This window comes from Pimephales promelas, chromosome 19 (genome assembly GCF_988280905.1).
Source record: "Pimephales promelas chromosome 19, fPimPro1.hap1.1, whole genome shotgun sequence".
Lineage (NCBI taxonomy): Eukaryota > Metazoa > Chordata > Actinopteri > Cypriniformes > Leuciscidae > Pimephales > Pimephales promelas.
Genome location: NC_142787.1, coordinates 9404609 through 9429972, shown reverse-complemented (window position 1 = coordinate 9429972; position 25364 = coordinate 9404609). Strand labels below are relative to the sequence as shown.

Below are 25364 nucleotides of genomic sequence, written 5' to 3'. Positions count from 1 at the left end.
AAAGGGGGCCTTGGGCGCGGGTTAGCCTACTTTTGGTAACGTTAACATACAAATATTAAATTCGAAAGCACATTGCCTACAGATCCGTGTGCACGATTTATCATTAAATAATGGCAATCTTGATTCTAGCACAATATTATTCTTAAATGACAGCGACAATTCAGTAAATTAAACCTTCAAAATTATTATCAAAATAAGTAAATACCCTTTAAACAAAAGTTTAGCTTCAAACAAAGATTGTAGATCTTTACTGTTTTCCAGTAGTTACTGCTAAAATGTTTTTGAAGAGATTCGTTCATAACCTCTGGAGGAAAGTCATTAATTAACTTCTGTTTTGTTTAAATTAATAGATATTATTTAATAGACTATTTTTATATATATATTTATAGGCATTTAATAATGGACTAATTTGTTGCATTTAATTGTTTTTTATTGATTTTTGAAAAAATTACACACACACACACACACACACTAAGATTGTTTAATATTTTTAAAAGAAGTCTCTTCCGCCCACCAAGCCTTCATTCCTTTGATCCAAGAAAAACTGTAATATTGTGACTATATTATTATTATTATTATTTTAACAACTATTTTCTATTTGAATATATTTTAAGATGCAATTTAAATAAATAATAAAGTGAAATGCTTTATTGTGTGTGATTTGCATGTTATTTATTTTAAGACATGTAAGCTGAAGATCTAAACTAAGTTAAAATGGTTGGTTCAACTGATTTAATTGTCTTATTTTATATATATCAATGAGCTTAAATTTTAAGTTAACAGAACTAAGATTTGTTTTGATCTCACATGGCCTGCACTGTGTTGGATTTACTTAAAAGATATGTGCACATTTTTTGATACAAAAATGGTGCATATATATTTTAAGTAAATCCAACTCATCATTTTTTAGAGTGTGGACAATATGAAACTAAAACGACATAAGCTTAATTTAAAATGTCTTAGGAACTACTGGATATTTAGAGGTGGATAAACGCAATTGAAAGGTGGATAAACGCACTTTGGAGGTGCAAACGCAATTCCCGAATATTGGGAGGTGGGTAAACGGCATTTACGTGCATTTAGCCTCCACTACATCTCTGGGTGTATGTATGACATCACAGTACTGATTCGAAAGCATACAATATACAGTGATCAAATAAAGCAGCAGTATACAGAGTACAGACGATTGGTGTATGACATCACAGTACTGATTCGAAAGCATACAACATACAGTGATCAAATAGAAGCAGCACTATACAGAGTACAGACGATTGGTGTATGACATCACAGTACTGATTCGAAAGCATACAGCAGACAGTGATCGACAGCACTGTACAGAGTACAGACGATTGGTGTATGCAGAGGTGTAGTTGTAAAAAAAGAGGTGGGTAAACTATAAATTCTGGTGGACCAAGACGTGGTCACCAGGTAAGGTGGGCCACTGCCTACCGGTGTATGTGTGTCTCCTGATGACATTGCTATATAGGGAGGGCTCGACATTAAGCCTTTTCATACGCTAAGTAAATCTGCCTTTCACTTGTCCGAGTAAAAAAGTTGCTTGTTCGGATTTTTTTTAAAATTTGACTTATTCTTAAAAAATATTCTCATCACTGATATATCAGCTTTGATATTTAAATCACCATATTGTAATTTCTGCACCTTTAAAGGGCACCCCCTCCCCCAATATTATTAAATGTATATGCTTCATATTTCATTTTAAATTCCTAAATTTGATCAATAAATTCAATTATCTCTAATAATAAGACACCATAGGGCTGTTACCCTAGGGGTTGATCAAATTAAATCATTTACACTGAAAAATTACAATTGCATGAAATAATGTTATGAAATTGATTTTAATTTACATATAAGAAAGAATGATGCTACTTTTAAACATTTAACACTAAACCGCCAGTAGGTGGTGGCAGGCGACCGTCTTAATGAGTGAAAAAGTTCGTCTTAGGTTTAACAACCTATACTAAATTAACTAAATTAAAGAAACTAAATTAACGACATAAGCTTAATTTAAAATGTCTTAGGAACTAGGATATTTAGAGGTGGATAAACGCAATTGAAAGGTGGATAAACGCACTTTGGAGGTGGGTAAACGCAATTCCCGAATATTGGGAGGTGCGTAAACGGCTTTTGTGCATTTAGCCTCCACTACATCCCTGGGTGTATGACATCACAGTACTGATTCGAAAGCGTATACTTTGATCACCTTGACGAAGCACTATACTGCAGTGTACAGACGATTGGTGTATGACATCACAGTACTGATTCGAAAGCATACACTATACTTTGATTACTTTGACGAAGCACTGGGGAGACCGGGGGCAATTGTAACAGGGGGCAATTGTACCACACTCAATTCCTCCAATCAGAAACAAGCTAGAGTGATGACACTTAATCTGTACATGCCCAATAGGATTCTCTCTCTATCTGTGGAAAAGAAGCGTGACATTTTCAACTTTAGCAGAAGTTATTAACGACAAACTGATTTTGAGGTGTGAAAGTTATTTTTTGGATGTACAGTATTTTTCTTCTGCTGTCTAAAGTTTAGATGTCTGTCAATTTAAACTTGTATACATTTTATCCCTAGGTTATTGATTAAAAACGAACATGAACAACACTGTAACACTGTGTTACAGTTGCCCCCGAGCCACAAGGTCCATTGTAATAAGCTTGTTTGTGTGTGTTGACATACTTTTCTGTTAAAAAAAAATGAACATATTTCACTAAATTCTATTGTAAAACTTCATTTTAAAAGGGTGTATTAAAATAAATGTTTGTTCCAGTATTAACAAATCATCAATTAACATTTTTTATATAAAATAATGTGTGTTTTATATGTACTTGACAAAGTGGGAATAAATATAAACTCTTAAAATTAACAGCAGTAACGTGATTACTTTGACGTATGCTTTTATTTGAGATAAAGTGGGTTAATAGGAGTTATTTCTCAGTGTTACAATTGCCCCCACACTGCATTTAATTAAATATTTTAGTCTTGTACTTATAAGTGAAAATATATAAATTGTATTATTAATTAGTGCACATATATATGTTTCTTGTATCAAAAGATGACTAGTCTATCTCAAGTAGTTTGTGAGTTATTAAGGAAAATGTAAAATACCTTACAATTGCCCCCGGTCTCCCTTACAGACGATTGGTGTATGACATCACAGTACTGATTCGAAAGCATACAGTATGATCTTGAAGCAGCACTGTACAGAGTACAGACGATTGGTGTATGACATCACAGTACTGATTCGAAAGCATGTATGATCTTGAAGCAGCCGAACAACCAATACTTATAAAAGTAATTGGATCAAACATAAAAAATTAAGTATTCCTAACTTTTCAACGTTTACTTAACATATAACAAAAAAATATAAGTTACTAGGTTCACTTAAATGTATGCATAAATAAAATAATAAAAAAAAAACATAATGCATGTCAACTACTACAATAATTGCATAAAAATTAAGTAAATCGATTGTATCATTTTAAGTAACTGTATGAGCCAGGTGATATAGGCTATGCAATTTCCCGTGATGCCTATCCAGACAAAAAATTATGAAACACATGTGAAGACGTTGAGAAGCGGTAAGCTTATTTTTTGTACTTAGGCCTATACACATGATCATTTATTGCATTTTTGGTCAAAAAATTTACTTTTAACTGAATTTTCAGAATTGCTACAAATTTTGCATCAACAATTAGAAACGTTTCTTACGAATGCAAACATTTGTAGTCTACATGTTAACGAATGAAATAAGTGTTTTGCACGCGAGTAGCTATATATTGTGTTTTTTCAAAATATATGACCATGATGTTGGCTCGTATATGCATTAATGGTGTGTTCACACCGAACGCGAATTTAATTGCGATAGCAGAGTACATTCATAGTCAATGCAAAGACGCGAAGACGCATCATTCGCGCCGGGCGTCACGAATTGGGTGACTCGTTTGCCGCGAACGTCTTTCTCAGTAGAACATTTTTAACTTGAGCGGGCTGCGGAAGATTCAAGCGTCTAACTAGACGCGACGTGTTTGACACGTTCGGTGTGACCAATTCGGACTGCGCTCTCTCTCCCACGGATAGATTATAGGCCTACTTTATTAGCGAGTTGTTTTTGGATAAAACAAATGTACTTTGCATACTTACAAATTCCCATGTTCTCTATCTCTATTGTCTATAGGCCTACATGGATCGCGGAAAAGGGGGCCTTGGGCGCGGGTTAGCCTACTTTTGGTAACGTTAACATACAAATATTAAATTCGAAAGCACATTGCCTACAGATCCGTGTGCACGATTTATCATTAAATAATGGCAATCTTGATTCTAGCACAATATTATTCTTAAATGACAGCGACAATTCAGTAAATTAAACCTTCAAAATTATTATCAAAATAAGTAAATACCCTTTAAACAAAAGTTTAGCTTCAAATAAAGATTGTAGATCTTTACTGTTTTCCAGTAGTTACTGCTAAAATGTTTTTGAAGAGATTCGTTCATAACCTCTGGAGGAAAGTCATTAATTAACTTCTGTTTTGTTTAAATTAATAGATATTATTTAATAGACTATTTTTATATATATATTTATAGGCATTTAATAATGGACTAATTTGTTGCATTTAATTGTTTTTTATTGATTTTTGAAAAAATTACACACACACACACACACACTAAGATTGTTTAATATTTTTAAAAGAAGTCTCTTCCGCCCACCAAGCCTTCATTTCTTTGATCCAAGAAAAACTGTAATATTGTGACTATATTATTATTATTATTTTAACAACTATTTTCTATTTGAATATATTTTAAGATGCAATTTAAATAAATAATAAAGTGAAATGCTTTATTGTGTGTGATTTGCATGTTATTTATTTTAAGACATGTAAGCTGAAGATCTAAACTAAGTTAAAATGGTTGGTTCAACTGATTTAATTGTCTTATTTTATATATATCAATGAGCTTAAATTTTAAGTTAACAGAACTAAGATTTGTTTTGATCTCACATGGCCTGCACTGTGTTGGATTTACTTAAAAGATATGTGCACATTTTTTGATACAAAAATGGTGCATATATATTTTAAGTAAATCCAACTCATCATTTTTTAGAGTGTGGACAATATGAAACTAAAACGACATAAGCTTAATTTAAAATGTCTTAGGAACTACTGGATATTTAGAGGTGGATAAACGCAATTGAAAGGTGGATAAACGCACTTTGGAGGTGCAAACGCAATTCCCGAATATTGGGAGGTGGGTAAATGGCATTTACGTGCATTTAGCCTCCACTACATCTCTGGGTGTATGTATGACATCACAGTACTGATTCGAAAGCATACAATATACAGTGATCAAATAAAGCAGCAGTATACAGAGTACAGACGATTGGTGTATGACATCACAGTACTGATTTGAAAGCATACAACATACAGTGATCAAATAGAAGCAGCACTATACAGAGTACAGACGATTGGTGTATGACATCACAGTACTGATTCGAAAGCATACAGCAGACAGTGATCGACAGCACTGTACAGAGTACAGACGATTGGTGTATGCAGAGGTGTAGTTGTAAAAAAAGAGGTGGGTAAACTATAAATTCTGGTGGACCAAGACGTGGTCACCAGGTAAGGTGGGCCACTGCCTACCGGTGTATGTGTGTCTCCTGATGACATTGCTATATAGGGAGGGCTCGACATTAAGCCTTTTCATACGCTAAGTAAATCTGCCTTTCACTTGTCCGAGTAAAAAAGTTGCTTGTTCGGATTTTTTTTTAAAATTTGACTTATTCTTAAAAAATATTCTCATCACTGATATATCAGCTTTGATATTTAAATCACCATATTGTAATTTCTGCACCTTTAAAGGGCACCCCCTCCCCCAATATTATTAAATGTATATGCTTCATATTTCATTTTAAATTCCTAAATTTGATCAATAAATTCAATTATCTCTAATAATAAGACACCATAGGGCTGTTACCCTAGGGGTTGATCAAATTAAATCATTTACACTGAAAAATTACAATTGCATGAAATAATGTTATGAAATTGATTTTAATTTACATATAAGAAAGAATGATGCTACTTTTAAACATTTAACACTAAACCGCCAGTAGGTGGTGGCAGGCGACCGTCTTAATGAGTGAAAAAGTTCGTCTTAGGTTTAACAACCTATACTAAATTAACTAAATTAAAGAAACTAAATTAACGACATAAGCTTAATTTAAAATGTCTTAGGAACTAGGATATTTAGAGGTGGATAAACGCAATTGAAAGGTGGATAAACGCACTTTGGAGGTGGGTAAACGCAATTCCCGAATATTGGGAGGTGTGTAAACGGCTTTTGTGCATTTAGCCTCCACTACATCCCTGGGTGTATGACATCACAGTACTGATTCGAAAGCGTATACTTTGATCACCTTGACGAAGCACTATACTGCAGTGTACAGACGATTGGTGTATGACATCACAGTACTGATTCGAAAGCATACACTATACTTTGATCACTTTGACGAAGCACTGGGGAGACCGGGGGCAATTGTAACAGAGGGCAATTGTACCACACTCAATTCCTCCAATCAGAAACAAGCTAGAGTGATGACACTTAATCTGTACATGCCCAATAGGATTCTCTCTCTATCTGTGGAAAAGAAGCGTGACATTTTCAACTTTAGCAGAAGTTATTAACGACAAACTGATTTTGAGGTGTGAAAGTTATTTTTTGGATGTACAGTATTTTTCTTCTGCTGTCTAAAGTTTAGATGTTTGTCAATTTAAACTTGTATACATTTTATCCCTAGGTTATTGATTAAAAACGAACATGAACAACACTGTAACACTGTGTTACAGTTGCCCCCGAGCCAGAGCCGGCTTCAGACCGCTTTTAGCAGGGGGGCATTTATTTTCAATGGGTGGGCACTAGGTAGGTATGGGGACTTTTTTTTCCGATATTAGATATCCTATATTTATTATTGCTACTGCCTTTTCTGTTAGCTATTAACATGAAGTAATGCAACCCACACAATAAACACATAAAACATTACACATTGTTGCAAGACGAGCGACTCTTAAGAAATTTGATCAAGGGTTAAATAGGCCTATACAAAAAAAAAAAAAAGAATTGCAAGACCGACTCTGACCACAGCTTTATAATAGCAAAGCTAACGAACATGTACATAGTCTCTCACTGACAGCCGTTTATATGCTATCTCAATAGCGGAAGTGAGAAAAAAAAAAGCTAAGTTACTCATCTTTATTCTGCTATGTTCTAACATAAGCATTTACATTCGTAGCCTTAAAAAAGCATCATGTATACCTTTATCAAATAAAACCTTTAACACCTTTAACAAATAAAAAACACCCACAACATACACAGATATTATTCTACAATTTCCATTTACAAGAAAATATAGGCTTAAACACCTGTTTCTCCACGGCGGGAGTGAGTGACATTTCAGGACAATGGGCAGCGCAAAAAATAGGCCAACTAAACTATTAGTTTCATCACGTGACAACACATAGTGAACATTACAGTACATGCCAGTTAGATAAATAGCTACACTTACGACTCGGACTCGACTGTCTTTGGTCTCGGTCTCGACTACAACACTGCACGGTAGAAGCACCAAATACCAAAGCCGGGCTGTCGTTGTCTTGCTGTATGGGGTAATCCGATGTGTAAGGAGAAACTGTGGTATTGAACCATTTTCTAATTTCCATTTTTGGAGAGTTTTCATCTGTTTGCTTTGTTTTGAATGCAGGAAGCTCGCGCCAACTGAAAATCATTTCATTCAAGTATTAACGTGCGTGATTGGGGGGGCGGCAGGGGGGTTTCCTCACAGCGTCACACTGGTTTTTATGTTGGCTTTATTGTATTTTCAGCTAATGAGCCGTTTGTAGACATGTATTTGTACTATTTCTCACTGAAATGTGAATTAAATTAAACTGATATTATTTTGTAAATTATATCATAATTCAATTTGGGGGGGCACAAAATACATTTGGGGGGGCATTGCCCCCTAATGCCCCCCCATAGCGCCGGCACTGCCCCGAGCCACAAGGTCCATTGTAATAAGCTTGTTTGTGTGTGTTGATATACTTTTCTGTTAAAAAAAAAAATGAACATATTTCACTAAATTCTATTGTAAAACTTCATTTTAAAAGGGTGTATTAAAATAAATGTTTGTTCCAGTATTAACAAATCATCAATTAACATTTTTTATGTAAAATAATGTGTGTTTTATATGTGCTTGACAAAGTGGGAATAAATATAAACTCTTAAAATTAACAGCAGTAACGTGATTACTTTGACGTATGCTTTTATTTGAGATAAAGTGGGTTAATAGGAGTTATTTCTCAGTGTTACAATTGCCCCCACACTGCATTTAATTAAATATTTTAGTCTTGTACTTATAAGTGAAAATATATAAATTGTATTATTAATTAGTGCACATATATATGTTTCTTGTATCAAAAGATGACTAGTCTATCTCAAGTAGTTTGTGAGTTATTAAGGAAAATGTAAAATACCTTACAATTGCCCCCGGTCTCCCTTACAGACGATTGGTTTATGACATCACAGTCCTGATTCGAAAGCATACAGTATCTTGAAGCAGCACTGTCCAGAGTACAGACGATTGGTGTATGACATCACAGTACTGATTCGAAAGCATACAGTATGATCTTGAAGCAGCACTGTACAGAGTACAGACGATTGGTGTATGACATCACAGTACTGATTCGAAAGCATATGATCTTGAAGCAGCCGAACAACCAATACTTATAAAAGTAATTGGATCAAACATAAAAAATTAAGTATTCCTAACTTTTCAACGTTTACTTAACATATAACAAAAAAATATAAGTTACTAGGTTCACTTAAATGTATGCATAAATAAAATAATAATAAAAAAAAACATAATGCATGTCAACTACTACAATAATTGCATAAAAATTAAGTAAATCGATTGTATCATTTTAAGTAACTGTATGAGCCAGGTGATATAGGCTATGCAATTTCCCGTGATGCCTATCCAGACAAAAAATTATGAAACACATGTGAAGACGTTGAGAAGCGGTAAGCTTATTTTTTGTACTTAGGCCTATACACATGATCATTTATTGCATTTTTGGTCAAAAAATTTACTTTTAACTGAATTTTCAGAATTGCTACAAATTTTGCATCAACAATTAGAAACGTTTCTTACGAATGCAAACATTTGTAGTCTACATGTTAACGAATGAAATAAGTGTTTTGCACGCGAGTAGCTATATATTGTGTTTTTTCAAAATATATGACCATGATGTTGGCTCGTATATGCATTAATGGTGTGTTCACACCGAACGCGAATTTAATTGCGATAGCAGAGTACATTCATAGTCAATGCAAAGACGCGAAGACGCATCATTCGCACCGGGCGTCACGAATTGGGTGACTCGTTTGCCGCGAACGTCTTTCTCAGTAGAACATTTTTAACTTGAGCGGGCTGCGGAAGATTCAAGCGTCTAACTAGACGCGACGTGTTTGACACGTTCGGTGTGACCAATTCGGACTGCGCTCTCTCTCCCACGGATAGATTATAGGCCTACTTTATTAGCGAGTTGTTTTTGGATAAAACAAATGTACTTTGCATACTTACAAATTCCCATGTTCTCTATCTCTATTGTCTATAGGCCTACATGGATCGCGGAAAAGGGGGCCTTGGGCGCGGGTTAGCCTACTTTTGGTAACGTTAACATACAAATATTAAATTCGAAAGCACATTGCCTACAGATCCGTGTGCACGATTTATCATTAAATAATGGCAATCTTGATTCTAGCACAATATTATTCTTAAATGACAGCGACAATTCAGTAAATTAAACCTTCAAAATTATTATCAAAATAAGTAAATACCCTTTAAACAAAAGTTTAGCTTCAAACAAAGATTGTAGATCTTTACTGTTTTCCAGTAGTTACTGCTAAAATGTTTTTGAAGAGATTCGTTCATAACCTCTGGAGGAAAGTCATTAATTAACTTCTGTTTTGTTTAAATTAATAGATATTATTTAATAGACTATTTTTATATATATATATATATATATATATATTTATAGGCATTTAATAATGGACTAATTTGTTGCATTTAATTGTTTTTTATTGATTTTTGAAAAAATTACACACACACACACACACACTAAGATTGTTTAATATTTTTAAAAGAAGTCTCTTCCGCCCACCAAGCCTTCATTTCTTTGATCCAAGAAAAACTGTAATATTGTGACTATATTATTATTATTATTTTAACAACTATTTTCTATTTGAATATATTTTAAGATGCAATTTAAATAAATAATAAAGTGAAATGCTTTATTGTGTGTGATTTGCATGTTATTTATTTTAAGACATGTAAGCTGAAGATCTAAACTAAGTTAAAATGGTTGGTTCAACTGATTTAATTGTCTTATTTTATATATATCAATGAGCTTAAATTTTAAGTTAACAGAACTAAGATTTGTTTTGATCTCACATGGCCTGCACTGTGTTGGATTTACTTAAAAGATATGTGCACATTTTTTGATACAAAAATGGTGCATATATATTTTAAGTAAATCCAACTCATAATTTTTTAGAGTGTGGACAATATGAAACTAAAACGACATAAGCTTAATTTAAAATGTCTTAGGAACTACTGGATATTTAGAGGTGGATAAACGCAATTGAAAGGTGGATAAACGCACTTTGGAGGTGCAAACGCAATTCCCGAATATTGGGAGGTGGGTAAATGGCATTTACGTGCATTTAGCCTCCACTACATCTCTGGGTGTATGTATGACATCACAGTACTGATTTGAAAGCATACAACATACAGTGATCAAATAGAAGCAGCACTATACAGAGTACAGACGATTGGTGTATGACATCACAGTACTGATTCGAAAGCATACAGCAGACAGTGATCGACAGCACTGTACAGAGTACAGACGATTGGTGTATGCAGAGGTGTAGTTGTAAAAAAAGAGGTGGGTAAACTATAAATTCTTGTGGACCAAGACGTGGTCACCAGGTAAGGTGGGCCACTGCCTACCGGTGTATGTGTGTCTCCTGATGACATTGCTATATAGGGAGGGCTCGACATTAAGCCTTTTCATACGCTAAGTAAATCTGCCTTTCACTTGTCCAAGTAAAAAAGTTGCTTGTTCGGATTTTTTTTTAAATTTGACTTATTCTTAAAAAATATTCTCATCACTGATATATCAGCTTTGATATTTAAATCACCATATTGTAATTTCTGCACCTTTAAAGGGCACCCCCTCCCCCAATATTATTAAATGTATATGCTTCATATTTCATTTTAAATTCCTACATTTTATCAATAAATTCAATTATCTCTAATAATAAGACACCATAGGGCTGTTACCCTAGGGGTTGATCAAATTAAATCATTTACACTGAAAAATTACAATTGCATGAAATAATGTTATGAAATTGATTTTAATTTACATATAAGAAAGAATGATGCTACTTTTAAACATTTAACACTAAACCGCCAGTAGGTGGTGGCAGGCGACCGTCTTAATGAGTGAAAAAGTTCGTCTTAGGTTTAACAACCTATACTAAATTAACTAAATTAAAGAAACTAAATTAACGACATAAGCTTAATTTAAAATGTCTTAGGAACTAGGATATTTAGAGGTGGATAAACGCAATTGAAAGGTGGATAAACGCACTTTGGAGGTGGGTAAACGCAATTCCCGAATATTGGGAGGTGCGTAAACGGCTTTTGTGCATTTAGCCTCCACTACATCCCTGGGTGTATGACATCAAAGTACTGATTCGAAAGCGTATACTTTGATCACCTTGACGAAGCACTATACTGCAGTGTACAGACGATTGGTGTATGACATCACAGTGATTCGAAAGCATACACTATACTTTGATCACTTTGACGAAGCACTGGGGAGACCGGGGGCAATTGTAACAGGGGGCAATTGTACCACACTCAATTCCTCCAATCAGAAACAAGCTAGAGTGATGACACTTAATCTGTACATGCCCAATAGGATTCTCTCTCTATCTGTGGAAAAGAAGCGTGACATTTTCAACTTTAGCAGAAGTTATTAACGACAAACTGATTTTGAGGTGTGAAAGTTATTTTTTGGATGTACACACTGTAAATGATTTCTGTTGTTTTCACAGGATTATACTGTTTTTCTCAACAGTTTCTTACTGTATAATCTATGTACAGTAAGTTACAGTAGATTTAGTTGTTTTCACAGTATTAAATTGTTTTTTCAACAGTTATGTACTGTGCACACAGTTGACAGTATGTTACTGTAGAATTGCAATGCATTCTGGGAAATTATCAGTTACTGTTAATCTAAATACAGCAGTGCAATTGACCGCGAAAAACACCACACACGGTTCCACGGGTAAAATTGCTAGCCTACTAATGTTATTCTTACATTTAAAATAAAAATGTAGCACTGGTTGACCATTAACAGTCATAATTTATGACATAATTTATGTCAGTGGGGTGTGCATGAGAGCATATTTGACTTTGGAAGAGTTTCTCTGTCGTGTCAGTGGTGCTGCTGTCTTTTCTGCCGACCTGTGTGACAATCACAAAAATGTTGAAATTGTATGTTAAATATATTCAAAATTATTTGTTTCATTTTGATGTTATTGTGTTATTTTGAAAAAAAAAACATTCAGAAGGGTTTTATTCTAAATTTGATTCCTTTTAAAAGAAAAAAAGTGAAAAGTGTGCAATGCTACTCCTGACCGTTAGGGGCAGAGTCGAGTGATGGGTGTTAAGCTTGTGCGAGTCGTGAGTTTCTCATTACTCCAGAGAGCTTGAACTGACACGACTGTCTCCTCGTTTCTCTCCTGTGTTACAGGTGGGTTTACGTATAAAAACACTTTAAAGTTGAATTTAACCATGCTGAAATGTGTTGAGAATATAAGTGAATTATGTTAGAGAAGTGATGTTCATCAGGGGTTGGTTTTGAGTTTGATTTATACGAGAGAGAAAAGCTCGAACGATTAGCGGCCTATACTGAGAACGCACATGTAACGTAGTGAGCGTGTCAGTTAAAAATATATACTTTCCATTGTACAAAATGCACATGAAGGTATTTTACAAGCTTTAAAGTTTAATAGGTATTGTTTAATGTACTATATATGTGGTTTAAAGATCGATTGATCATTGTTAATGTGTTAAACAAGGTTTAAAGTTGGTTGGAGTCTATTAATAATTCTGAGAGTGATTTGCAGCAATGTAATACTGGTGAAATACTGTGAATAGAAATGATAATCATTTAAGAGAAGTAATTGATTCATATCTCTATGGTTTTTGTATTTCTTTTTTGATGAATAGTGTGAAACATAGAAATACAGAGTCAGTGAACATGAATGTGAAATTGAGAAGTTTATTTCATTGCAGATTGTGAATTGACATGAACACTAAAAGTCATTATAATGTTAAGAATACATTTAAAAATGTGACTCTGAGAAACAGATATTTGTTAATGCATATTGTGAATAAATTACTCCAGAGAGCTTGAACTGACACGACTGTCTCCTCGTTTCTCTCCTGTGTTACAGGAGTATAATCTGTCCCTCACGGGTGCCGTCGCCACGGTACCCGTTACAGATTTTTGGTGGCCCGTACGGGGACTGACAGTACATGCGCAGGCTACAAGCACGACCAGAATCAGAAGTTGACATGTTCCAGAAACCGACGTCTCTTCAGGCTTGAAGTGAGAGGAAGACTGGGTGATGCGTGGATCCTGCTTTCACCAGAACGAGTGCCGGTGAGGTGACGATTGTGCTGCACACGTGGAACCAGACCAGCAAGAAGCGAGTGAAAGCGTGACCAGGACGAGCAACCGACGGAAGGGAAGAGAGAAAAGCAGTCATGGCGGATGGTGAGAGAAAAGGCTTGATGTGGAGCATCAAGAAAAGTCTACTCATGCTGACGGCCGATGAACTTTTCCAACTAGCCCAGAGATTTGGTCCAGTGCCAGGGAAGGACTCATCCACGCTTCAGGTCGGCGAAGAAGAGAGTTGCTTTGAGTACATTCTAACTTTTATGAACAGTGACATGTTGGCGGAATCTGAGGATTCAGGTATGGCAGTGCTGTTAGAGCTTAATGATACTGTGAATAATGTCATTCAGATTCGTTATGCTCAACCTAAATTAGGTGTTGGTGAAAATGTGGACGAGACAATGCCAATTCCAGTACTGAGTGAGAACAGGACAGTAGGTCCGCTAGCGACAGATACTGATAACTTGACAACTGTTAACGTGACAGCCAGTGGTTCGAATATTACTCGCACAGCTGCAGTTAGCATGACCAAACCCCCACTTACACCTATTGAAAGCAAAAGCACCCAGAACGCTGACACAGAGTTACAGAAAGTGCTCTCCAGTTTCGCTGAGCTTAGCAATAAAGTCATGCAATACATTAACAGCCCCACATCCTCACTCACACCAACACCTCCACCATTACAACCTACTCAACAATATGACAACACTACCACACCAGAACAGCAGCCACATGGAAGACAAGACCGAATAATTCCCCTTCGAGACCTTTCACTGCTTCGTCGCGAGTTCAAGATCCAAGGTGGACAGATCGGCGACCAGGGCTCAGATTTAAGCTACAATAGCATATGCAGACAAATCGATGAGGGTGTTAAAGAGCGATTCAGCGAGACTGAAATATTGAGAGGCGTTCTCAGAGCCATTAAACCGGGAAACTTCAAAGACATGCTAATACACAAAGACGACTTGACGATAGATGAGCTGAAAGGATTTCTGCAATCTCACCTAGGTGGGCGAAGCAACACAGAACTTTTCCAAGAGCTCATGTGCACAAAACAAAATGATGGCGAGACTCCACAACAATTTTTGTATCGAGTGATAGGCCTCAAACAAAAGATCCTGTTCGCTTCAAAATACGCTGACACAGAAGTGAAGTATAATGCGAACACAGTTAAAGACGTTTTCCTGCACGCTGTGTATCAGGGTCTCAGCCATAAGCATAACGACATACGTCGAGAACTGAAACCATTTCTGTCAGATAGCAGCGTGTCTGACGAGACAATCTTAAAGCAAATGATGAAGATAACAAACATTGAGAATGAGAGACAGAGACGTTTGGGGTCGGTTGTGAAGCAGAAACAAATAAGTGTAAATAGCACAGAGCTTGAAGCGGCAGCAGTACAAAGCAGTAGTACAAAGAAAGATGTTCCAGACAAACAGTCAAAGGCTGATGTACTCCAGCAGTTAACTGAGAAAGTAGAGGAGTTAATGAATAAAGTTGAACTACTGCAAAGACCCCCCCAGATTCAAAACCCAGAATGCTGCCATCATTTCCAAGTCAAAGTGGATCAAAGGAAAACCAGACCAAATAGCTGTGCTAATTGTCTAGACCAGAACCGCCCAGGTTGCACTCATTGTTTCTACTGTGGTGAGGACGGTCACAGAGCAGTAGGCTGTTTGAAAAAACCCAAGCGTCCGGAAAACTGGAGCCGGTTTCTGCCACGGGACAAGCAGTGACCGGGCTTCACGTTCAGTCCCACAGTGCTGAGGGTGGCGTACGGAGCTTTGATAGTCGTGCAGAGACAAGTTCAGCTAATCAGAGACCAAAAGAAAACAATGAACAAGTCAATAACCAACTTTCTCTCTCTTTACCCACTCAAACCAGTAGACGTCTGGCCAAGTTCATAGGAGCCAAAGCCCTTGCACGATGTGACCTCAATGGGATGACAGTCAATGCCTTACTGGACACTGGAGCTCAGGTGAGCATGATAGATAAAAGCTGGAAAGAGAGGTATCTACCAAACACACCCATTAGGCCGCTTAGTGAAATCTTTGATGAGAGAGAAGAGCTGGAAGTGCACGCGGTGAATGGAGAAATCCTCCCTTTTGATGGCTGGGTCCTTATTGCAGTCAGTTTCAGGGGAGATGGTGCGCTTAGCCAATCGATCATGGTGCCTTTTCTCATCTGTAGCATTCCGCTTGCACAGCCACTACTTGGATTTAATGTCCTAGAGGAAGTGATTCAGAATCGAACAAAAGAACTTGTTCCAGCACTTACCACGCTTCTATCTGACGCAATATCGGTTCCTGCTGAGAAAGTTGAGCTGCTGATGAACTTCATTCAGACTGACAAACCCTCCATGTATCAGAGATTAATAAGAACTGGTAATTATGAGACTACAGTCCCAGCCGGACAAGTAGCCTGTGTGAAGTGTCAGGTTCCACCCGCTGTAGACCAGTCAGACCCCCTTCTCTTGTTTGAACCTAACGAGAACAGTGGCCATCTCACAGAGGTTGAGATTGAGGAGGGCTTACTAGAACTACATACCGCAAAGAGACCTTATGTCATAATACCAGTAAGAAATAACACAAAGCATCCTGTTACAATACCAAGGAAGACAGCCCTTGGTAGCGTCCAGACGGTGGCCAGAGTGATAGAGAACAATCCCTTAGAGAACCCCAGACCCAGAGTAGCAGTCGTTAAAACAACAACAGCCCCAGGTAAACAGAGTGTTCCAGCGTTATGGCAGCCTTGTGTGGACCTCAGCCACCTTAGTGATGAGGAACAAGAGAAAGTCAAGAAAATGTTGTGGGAAGAATCGGCTGCTTTTGCACAAGACAGTCATGATATTGGATGTATTCCTAGTTTACAGATGTCTATTTCACTCAAAGACGAGATTCCAGTGCAGAGAGCTTACTCTTCGGTGCCCAAACCACTGTTCAAAGAGGTGAAGGAGTATGTACAAGATCTGCTCATGAGAGGTTGGATTGTGAAGTCAAAGTCCTCTTATGCTGCTCCAGTGGTCTGCGTCCGAAAGAAAGACGGTACACTCCGCCTCTGTATCGATTATCGTCTCTTGAATCAGAAGACCATTCCTGATCGACATCCCCTACCTAGGATACAAGACCTGACTGACACCCTCGGTGGTTATTCCTGGTTCAGTATCCTTGACCAAGGAAAGGCTTATCATCAGGGCTTTATCGCCAAGGACTCCCAGCACCTCACTGCTTTCATTACCCCCTGGGGGCTATATGAATGGTTGCGTATCCCTTTTGGTCTCTCTAACGCCCCAGCAGCTTTCCAGAGGAGTATGGAGGAGATGTTGAGTTCCTTGAGAGATGATTGCTGTCTTCCGTACCTTGACGACGTGCTCTGCTACGCAAAAACCTTTGACGAGCATGTGGAAGGGGTCCGTAAAGTACTCCAAGCTCTTCAGCGACATGGAGTGAAGTTGAGACCTGAAAAATGTGAATTATTCCGACGAGAAGTTAGATATGTGGGTCGTCTTGTGTCAGCTCAGGGAGTGAGAATTGATCCCAAAGACCTGGATGCAGTGCGGTCGTTAGCCAGCAGGACACCACAGACAGTGGGAGATGTAAGAAAGCTCACTGGGTTCCTGGGCTATTACCGTTCCTACATTCAGGACTTCTCAAGGATAGCAAAGCCCATCTATGAGCTGCTACAAGTCAAGCCAGGACAAGCTGCTGTAGCACGTGGGAAAGTTAAAGGTCCTCAACTACCATCCAGAACCCCTGTGGAGTGGGCCATCGAGCACCAGGAAGCCCTCGATCGACTTGTATCTCTCCTTGTTAGCCCCCCCGTGCTAGCATACCCCAACTTCGACTTACCCTTTGTATTACATACCGATGCTTCAGACCAGGGGCTCGGCGCGATTCTTTATCAACATCAGAACGGCAAGTTAAGAGTCATTGGGTACGGATCTAGGACTTTGACTGCGGCTGAGCGAAACTACCACTTGCATAGTGGAAAGCTAGAGTTCCTCGCCTTGAAGTGGGCCGTGTGTGAAAAGTTTAGGGATTACTTATTCTACGCACCCCACTTCACAATATTCACCGACAACAATCCCCTGACCTACGTCATGACTACAGCCAAGCTAAATGCAGTAGGCCATCGATGGGTAGGAGAACTCTCCGATTTCAGATTTGACATAAAGTACAGACCAGGAAAGGCTAACATCGATGCCGATACGCTGTCGCGTCTACCTTTAAACATTGAGGCCTATGCTGAGTCTTGTACCAAAGAGTGTACCGAAGACGTGGTTCGTGCGATATGGGATGGAAGTAAAGTAGCCAAACTGAAAGATGTACCGTGGGTGGCGGCTCTCAACATCTCTTCTCAAGCCAACTCATCCCCCTCATTTGATCACTTGACCGCAATCAGTCACGATGAGCTTGTGGAGGCACAACATGCAGATGAAGCCATCGGTGAAATGATCAAGTTAAAAGAGGCGGGTACACCTTTAACTGACGAGATACGGAAAGCGGCTAGTGGAGCCACTAGGAGACTCTTTCATGAATGGGGAAAGTTAGTTTTGGAGAATGGTCTCTTGTACAGGCGTGCTAATGAAAGAAGGCAGTTGGTGCTCCCTGCTAAGTACAAAGGCATTGTCTTGAAGAAACTCCATAATGAAATGGCCCATGTCGGTACGGAAAGAGTCCTCAATCTTGCCAGAGAGAGATTTTATTGGCCCTTCATGGCTAGAGAGATCGAAGAACATATCACGAGGAAATGTCCATGCATAAAATCGAAGAAGCCAGTTACTCATGTTCGCGCGCCAATGGGTAGTATCACATCAAGTTCGCCACTGGAGTTGGTGTGTATCGACTATCTACACCTAGAGACCAGTCGTGGGGGTTACGAATATATCCTTGTGGTTGTCGATCACTTTACGAGATTCGCCCAAGCTTATCCAACAAAGAACAAGAGTGGGAAAACGGCAGCTGAGCGCATCTTTAATGATTTCGTCCTCCGCTTCGGGTATCCATCAAAGTTACACCACGACCAAGGCCGCGAATTTGAGAACGAGCTCTTTCGCACGTTGCAACAGTTGTCAGGCATTCGTCATTCGAGAACATCACCATACCATCCCCAGGGGAACCCGGCGGAACGGTTTAATCGGACAATACTCCAGATGCTAAGAACGTTGACAGAGAAAGAAAAGGAACGATGGAAAGATCAAATCCCACAAGTCATTCATGCGTACAATTGTACTCGGCACGAGTCGACAGGCTACTCACCTTTCTTCCTCCTCTATGGTCGTCATCCTCGCCTTCCAGTTGACTTACTGTTTGGGTTGGTTGAAGAAACAGAGCCTGACTCACCAAAGGGATATGCGAAGAAGTGGGCAAAGCAGATGTCGGAGGCTTATCGAATTGCTAACGAGAGTAGTAAACAGGCCAGTGCCAAAGGCAAAGTGCTTTACGATAAGAAAGCGAGGGGAGTGGTACTACAGCCTGGCGATAGAGTCTTGGTCAGGAACCTTGGTGAGCGTGGTGGACCAGGAAAACTACGGTCATATTGGGAGAAATCGATCTACGTTGTGAAAGAACAGTTTGCGGATAACCCAGTATACGTAGTCTACCCTGAGTTTGGAGACAAGAGAAAGACAAGGACATTACACCGTAATTTGTTGTTACTAGCAAATGACCTTCCGGTGGAAACTCTTCCATGCCAAGATGCTCCTGAAAAGAGAACACTGGAAAGGAAACACCAGACTCGACGCACCAATGTGTCAGAACGTGCAAGTCTACAGAAAGCATCAGGTTCAGACTCAGATTCTGGAGATGACTCAGATGGTCCTCGTTATTGGTTGAGGGTACCAGGAGAAAAGATAAAGGAGATACCCGTGGTAGTCCCACCACAACGACCAGTAACCTCTCTGAGCCAGCCAACTTCAATGCCTGCTGAAGAAGAGGAGGAATATAGGATGCACCACTTACCTGAAACGGATTTGTTACCTGAGGGAAACGTAGAGATAGAGGAACCCGGAGAAGAGGAAGATCAGTCTGTTGTTGCGGGACCTGAGGAAGAAGATGGATATGATGAGGATCCAGAGTTCAGTCAAAATGAACAGTTTCCAGTCAGTGCAGTGCCAGATAATCAGACCCAGGTCAGAAGGTCAAGTCGGGAGCGACGACCTAAACAGATTTTCACATATGAGAGCTTTGGTCAGCCTTCACAGACAACACAGGCTACAGTTAATGTAACAAACACACGCCTACAATCACCCGTTTACCCTGTACCTCAGACCACTCAACCTTTGCACCCATTTATGCCTTATTTGACCCCAACATGCCCACTTAACCCTTATTCTACTCCTTACCCCTTATTTACATACATGCCTTATACGGTATCAGCAACACCATATATATTGCCAGTTCCGGTTGCTTGTTAAAGGAGACTTTGAGTTAGAGAAGAAAATGGTGGGACCCATTTCTTTTTGCTGGGAAGTGTGTGACAATCACAAAAATGTTGAAATTGTATGTTAAATATATTCAAAATTATTTGTTTCATTTTGATGTTATTGTGTTATTTTGAAAAAAACATTCAGAAGGGTTTTATTCTAAATTTGATTCCTTTTAAAAGAAAAAAAGTGAAAAGTGTGCAATGCTACTCCTGACCGTTAGGGGCAGAGTCGAGTGATGGGTGTTAAGCTTGTGCGAGTCGTGAGTTTCTCATTACTCCAGAGAGCTTGAACTGACACGACTGTCTCCTCGTTTCTCTCCTGTGTTACAGGTGGGTTTACGTATAAAAACACTTTAAAGTTGAATTTAACCATGCTGAAATGTGTTGAGAATATAAGTGAATTATGTTAGAGAAGTGATGTTCATCAGGGGTTGGTTTTGAGTTTGATTTATACGAGAGAGAAAAGCTCGAACGATTAGCGGCCTATACTGAGAACGCACATGTAACGTAGTGAGCGTGTCAGTTAAAAATATATACTTTCCATTGTACAAAATGCACATGAAGGTATTTTACAAGCTTTAAAGTTTAATAGGTATTGTTTAATGTACTATATATGTGGTTTAAAGATCGATTGATCATTGTTAATGTGTTAAACAAGGTTTAAAGTTGGTTGGAGTCTATTAATAATTCTGAGAGTGATTTGCAGCAATGTAATACTGGTGAAATACTGTGAATAGAAATGATAATCATTTAAGAGAAGTAATTGATTCATATCTCTATGGTTTTTGTATTTCTTTTTTGATGAATAGTGTGAAACATAGAAATACAGAGTCAGTGAACATGAATGTGAAATTGAGAAGTTTATTTCATTGCAGATTGTGAATTGACATGAACACTAAAAGTCATTATAATGTTAAGAATACATTTAAAAATGTGACTCTGAGAAACAGATATTTGTTAATGCATATTGTGAATAAATTACTCCAGAGAGCTTGAACTGACACGACTGTCTCCTCGTTTCTCTCCTGTGTTACAGGAGTATAATCTGTCCCTCACGGGTGCCGTCGCCACGGTACCCGTTACACCTGCAACTTCTTCATCTGGTAAGTAATAATTCTTATAATGTGTATGCAAACGGATTCTAGCTAATAATAACTTTAAAGTTATTTAGAATAGCTGACCACGATTTCTATATTCAATTTAATATATTCGACATTTTAATATAATATGTATATGATAGGCTACTCTTCAATGTAGCCATTTGGGATGTTACTGTAAATTCAAATACATTAGTACGAAATGACCGCGAAAAATAACCACAACAAGCTGCCATTTTATGAAGAACTCTTCAGTTCCCTTCCCTCTGTAAGAACACACAGGCCGTGCATCTCGTCGCTGTCGGTCGGCAACGTTTTCGCCATACATCTGGTTAGTAATTCATATTTTTATGCAAACCATATGAGTTAACAGATTACCGTTAGAAAGAAGTGGCCGCGGAATGTTCGATAACGTCTGTATAAGTCAGACGCGGATTTCTTTTATGTTGATAGCCTTACTTGATTAAATGTGATTTTATTAACATATATTTCATATGTAACCTCTTATACGGTCAAAATGGTCTAATCATTTTGTTATTTACCACGTTAAGTCGGTGGAAGCGCCTGCACGTTCATTATTTTATGACTTACAGGGGTTAGGAATTGATAATCGATAAATGTATCCTGAAATCGGACATCCAAGGTTAGGATTCGGATTTATTGTTATAAAATTAAAGTGCCGATTCCTCTTATTGATTTTTTTCACGCTTATTTTCGTGTAAATCCTGACCTGGCGTTCTGCCATTATAACGTTACCTCAGTGATAAAGTTGGACCGCGGAAAGCGCCCAAGGTGTATGTGTGACATTTACAGTATTTGTTGTGGTCTTTGTTAATCTTTGGTTATCATTAACGACACATACACGAGGGAGTTAGCCTGGTGTTGAACACTTTACTAGCGAACTTAGAATCAACAACAACAAAAAAACCCCGGGTCATACCAACTACACAAACTGCCTGGGGGTGTTCCGGTAGGAACCATTCACTGCATATACTACAGTATTGTCGGCTATAATATCATTTTTTTTTTTTTACTATGTGTAAACTGACATGTACTCATTTGAAGGGAACGATGCCTTGTCAATCTTTTTTTAAGTCATGTAACTTAGTATCACACAAGCAAGATTTAGCCTACGTTTTCACGTGATCGTAAATGAATTGATTTTAAACAACAGTCCAAACAAGATTTTAGTATTAAGTGAATTACACTTTAGACATCATTTTGTCTGTTTTGCTGTTTAGCCAAAACAACAACAAAAACGTACTATATTTTAACTGTCTTGTCTGTTCTCCTTTTTCACAGGTGTGAGCTGTGCATGTTAAGAAGACCCCTATCCATCTTGACGACCGATGAATTGTAAATCTAATCTAATTTAATTATTCTATTTATCTAACTACTACTACTATACCTTGGTCCAGTACTGACCCACTGAGAACATTTTAAACGGATTTTTATCCATCTGTGAATTTTGTCTATCTGCAAGTTGTTTAGAATTGTTGTGTGAAAATAAACGTTACAGTACAGTTTAAGGTTTAATTGCATAAAAGCTTGGATAGAAAACTTCCTATTGCAAAAGTTAGAACATAAGTCTGCATATAAATAATTATTGATATCCGTAATGCAAGTTTTTCATGGCACATGTGCATGATGAGGTTGTTTTGTGTTTATTTAATTTTTTTTTTTAAAGGACACTGGATAACTTGTCATTTTGTTATACTCATCTGGATTGGTGGTTTACTCGTCAAAGCTTTTATAGTTTATAAGTTTATATGTGTCTCCCAGCCCTGCAAATCTGGTCCCTTAGATAGAAAGCAGCCAAAAACCCTTTAAAATCAGCAACTGACCAGTTAGACAGTCTATCTCAAACCAATAGACAATCTTAGACTAGTTTAAGCTGTTTTACCCCAGCAGGGAGTGGGTGGATGAGTTGTTACGAACTATCTTTCTAATAGATTGATCAGATAGCACCCCTTTAATCTTTTCTATTTTACCTGTTCATGATAATTCTTGCATGTATTTATGCATAATTGTTCATGATTGTCATGCATGATTTTTATTGTATTATATTACATTTTTATTATTAATGTATTTAATTGTATTAATGTATTTAAATGTATATTATGTATGTACTAATGTGTTTGAAAATACACAATAAACCTTGTGCAGTTAAAGCTTCAATTGTTCTTTTTTCTATTTCCCATTAACAGTTAAAATAATATTTCTACTGATTTTCTACAGGTTACACAGTAGCACTATAAAATAAATACAATAACATTTCATACTATACAGTATTATTAAAAATTAACAGTGTAATTCTGTACTTTAATATGGTAAGAAATTACAGTAAAATAATGTTATTTAATTTGCAGTATGCTTAACAGTACTGTAGTTAGTGTTACGGTAATTTTACTGTTAAATGAAATACAGCAAGTACTGGATAATTGTTGCCAGTAAGTTACTGTTAATTTGACAAGAAATTTTTTACAGTGCAGTATTTTTCTTCTGCTGTCTAAAGTTTAGATGTCTGTCAATTTAAACTTGTATACATTTTATCCCTAGGTTATTGATTAAAAACGAACATGAACAACACTGTAACACTGTGTTACAGTTGCCCCCGAGCCACAAGGTCCATTGTAATAAGCTTGTTTGTGTGTGTTGACATACTTTTCTGTTAAAAAAAAATTAACATATTTCACTAAATTCTATTGTAAAACTTCATTTTAAAAGGGTGTATTAAAATAAATGTTTGTTCCAGTATTAACAAATCATCAATTAACATTTTTTATATAAAATAATGTGTGTTTTATATGTGCTTGACAAAGTGGGAATAAATATAAACTCTTAAAATTAACAGCAGTAACGTGATTACTTTGACGTATGCTTTTATTTGAGATAAAGTGGGTTAATAGGAGTTATTTCTCAGTGTTACAATTGCCCCCACACTGCATTTAATTAAATATTTTAGTCTTGTACTTATAAGTGAAAATATATAAATTGTATTATTAATTAGTGCACATATATATGTTTCTTGTATCAAAAGATGACTAGTCTATCTCAAGTAGTTTGTGAGTTATTAAGGAAAATGTAAAATACCTTACAATTGCCCCCGGTCTCCCTTACAGACGATTGGTTTATGACATCACAGTCCTGATTCGAAAGCATACAGTATCTTGAAGCAGCACTGTACAGAGTACGATTGGTGTATGACATCACAGTCCTGATTCGAAAGCATACAGTATCTTGAAGCAGCACTGTCCAGAGTACAGACGATTGGTGTATGACATCACAGTACTGATTCGAAAGCATGTATGATCTTGAAGCAGCCGAACAACCAATACTTATAAAAGTAATTGGATCAAACATAAAAAATTAAGTATTCCTAACTTTTCAACGTTTACTTAACATATAACAAAAAAATAAGTTACTAGGTTCACTTAAATGTATGCATAAATAAAATAATAAAAAAAAAAACATAATGCATGTCAACTACTACAATAATTGCATAAAAATTAAGTAAATCGATTGTATCATTTTAAGTAACTGTATGAGCCAGGTGATATAGGCTATGCAATTTCCCGTGATGCCTATCCAGACAAAAAATTATGAAACACATGTGAAGACGTTGAGAAGCGGTAAGCTTATTTTTTGTACTTAGGCCTATATACATGATCATTTATTGCATTTTTGGTCAAAAAATTTACTTTTAACTGAATTTCAGAATTGCTACAAATTTTGCATCAACAATTAGAAACGTTTCTTACGAATGCAAACATTTGTAGTCTACATGTTAACGAATGAAATAAGTGTTTTGCACGCGAGTAGCTATATATTGTGTTTTTTCAAAATATATGACCATGATGTTGGCTCGTATATGCATTAATGGTGTGTTCACACCGAACGCGAATTTAATTGCGATAGCAGAGTACATTCATAGTCAATGCAAAGACGCGAAGACGCATCATTCGCGCCGGGCGTCACGAATTGGGTGACTCGTTTGCCGCGAACGTCTTT

The 25364-nt window shown here is 37.3% G+C and overlaps 1 long non-coding RNA gene across 1 annotated transcript; it reads left to right on the top strand.

The window, feature by feature from the left end:
* Positions 1-12699: 12699 nt before the first annotated feature.
* On the top strand, positions 12700-24117 carry LOC148970734 (uncharacterized). The gene is made up of 3 exons (XR_016147629.1): positions 12700-14130; positions 21293-21359; positions 22656-24117. It is a non-coding gene; the product is annotated as an uncharacterized LOC148970734 (long non-coding RNA).
* The last annotated feature ends 1247 nt before the right edge of the window (positions 24118-25364 follow it).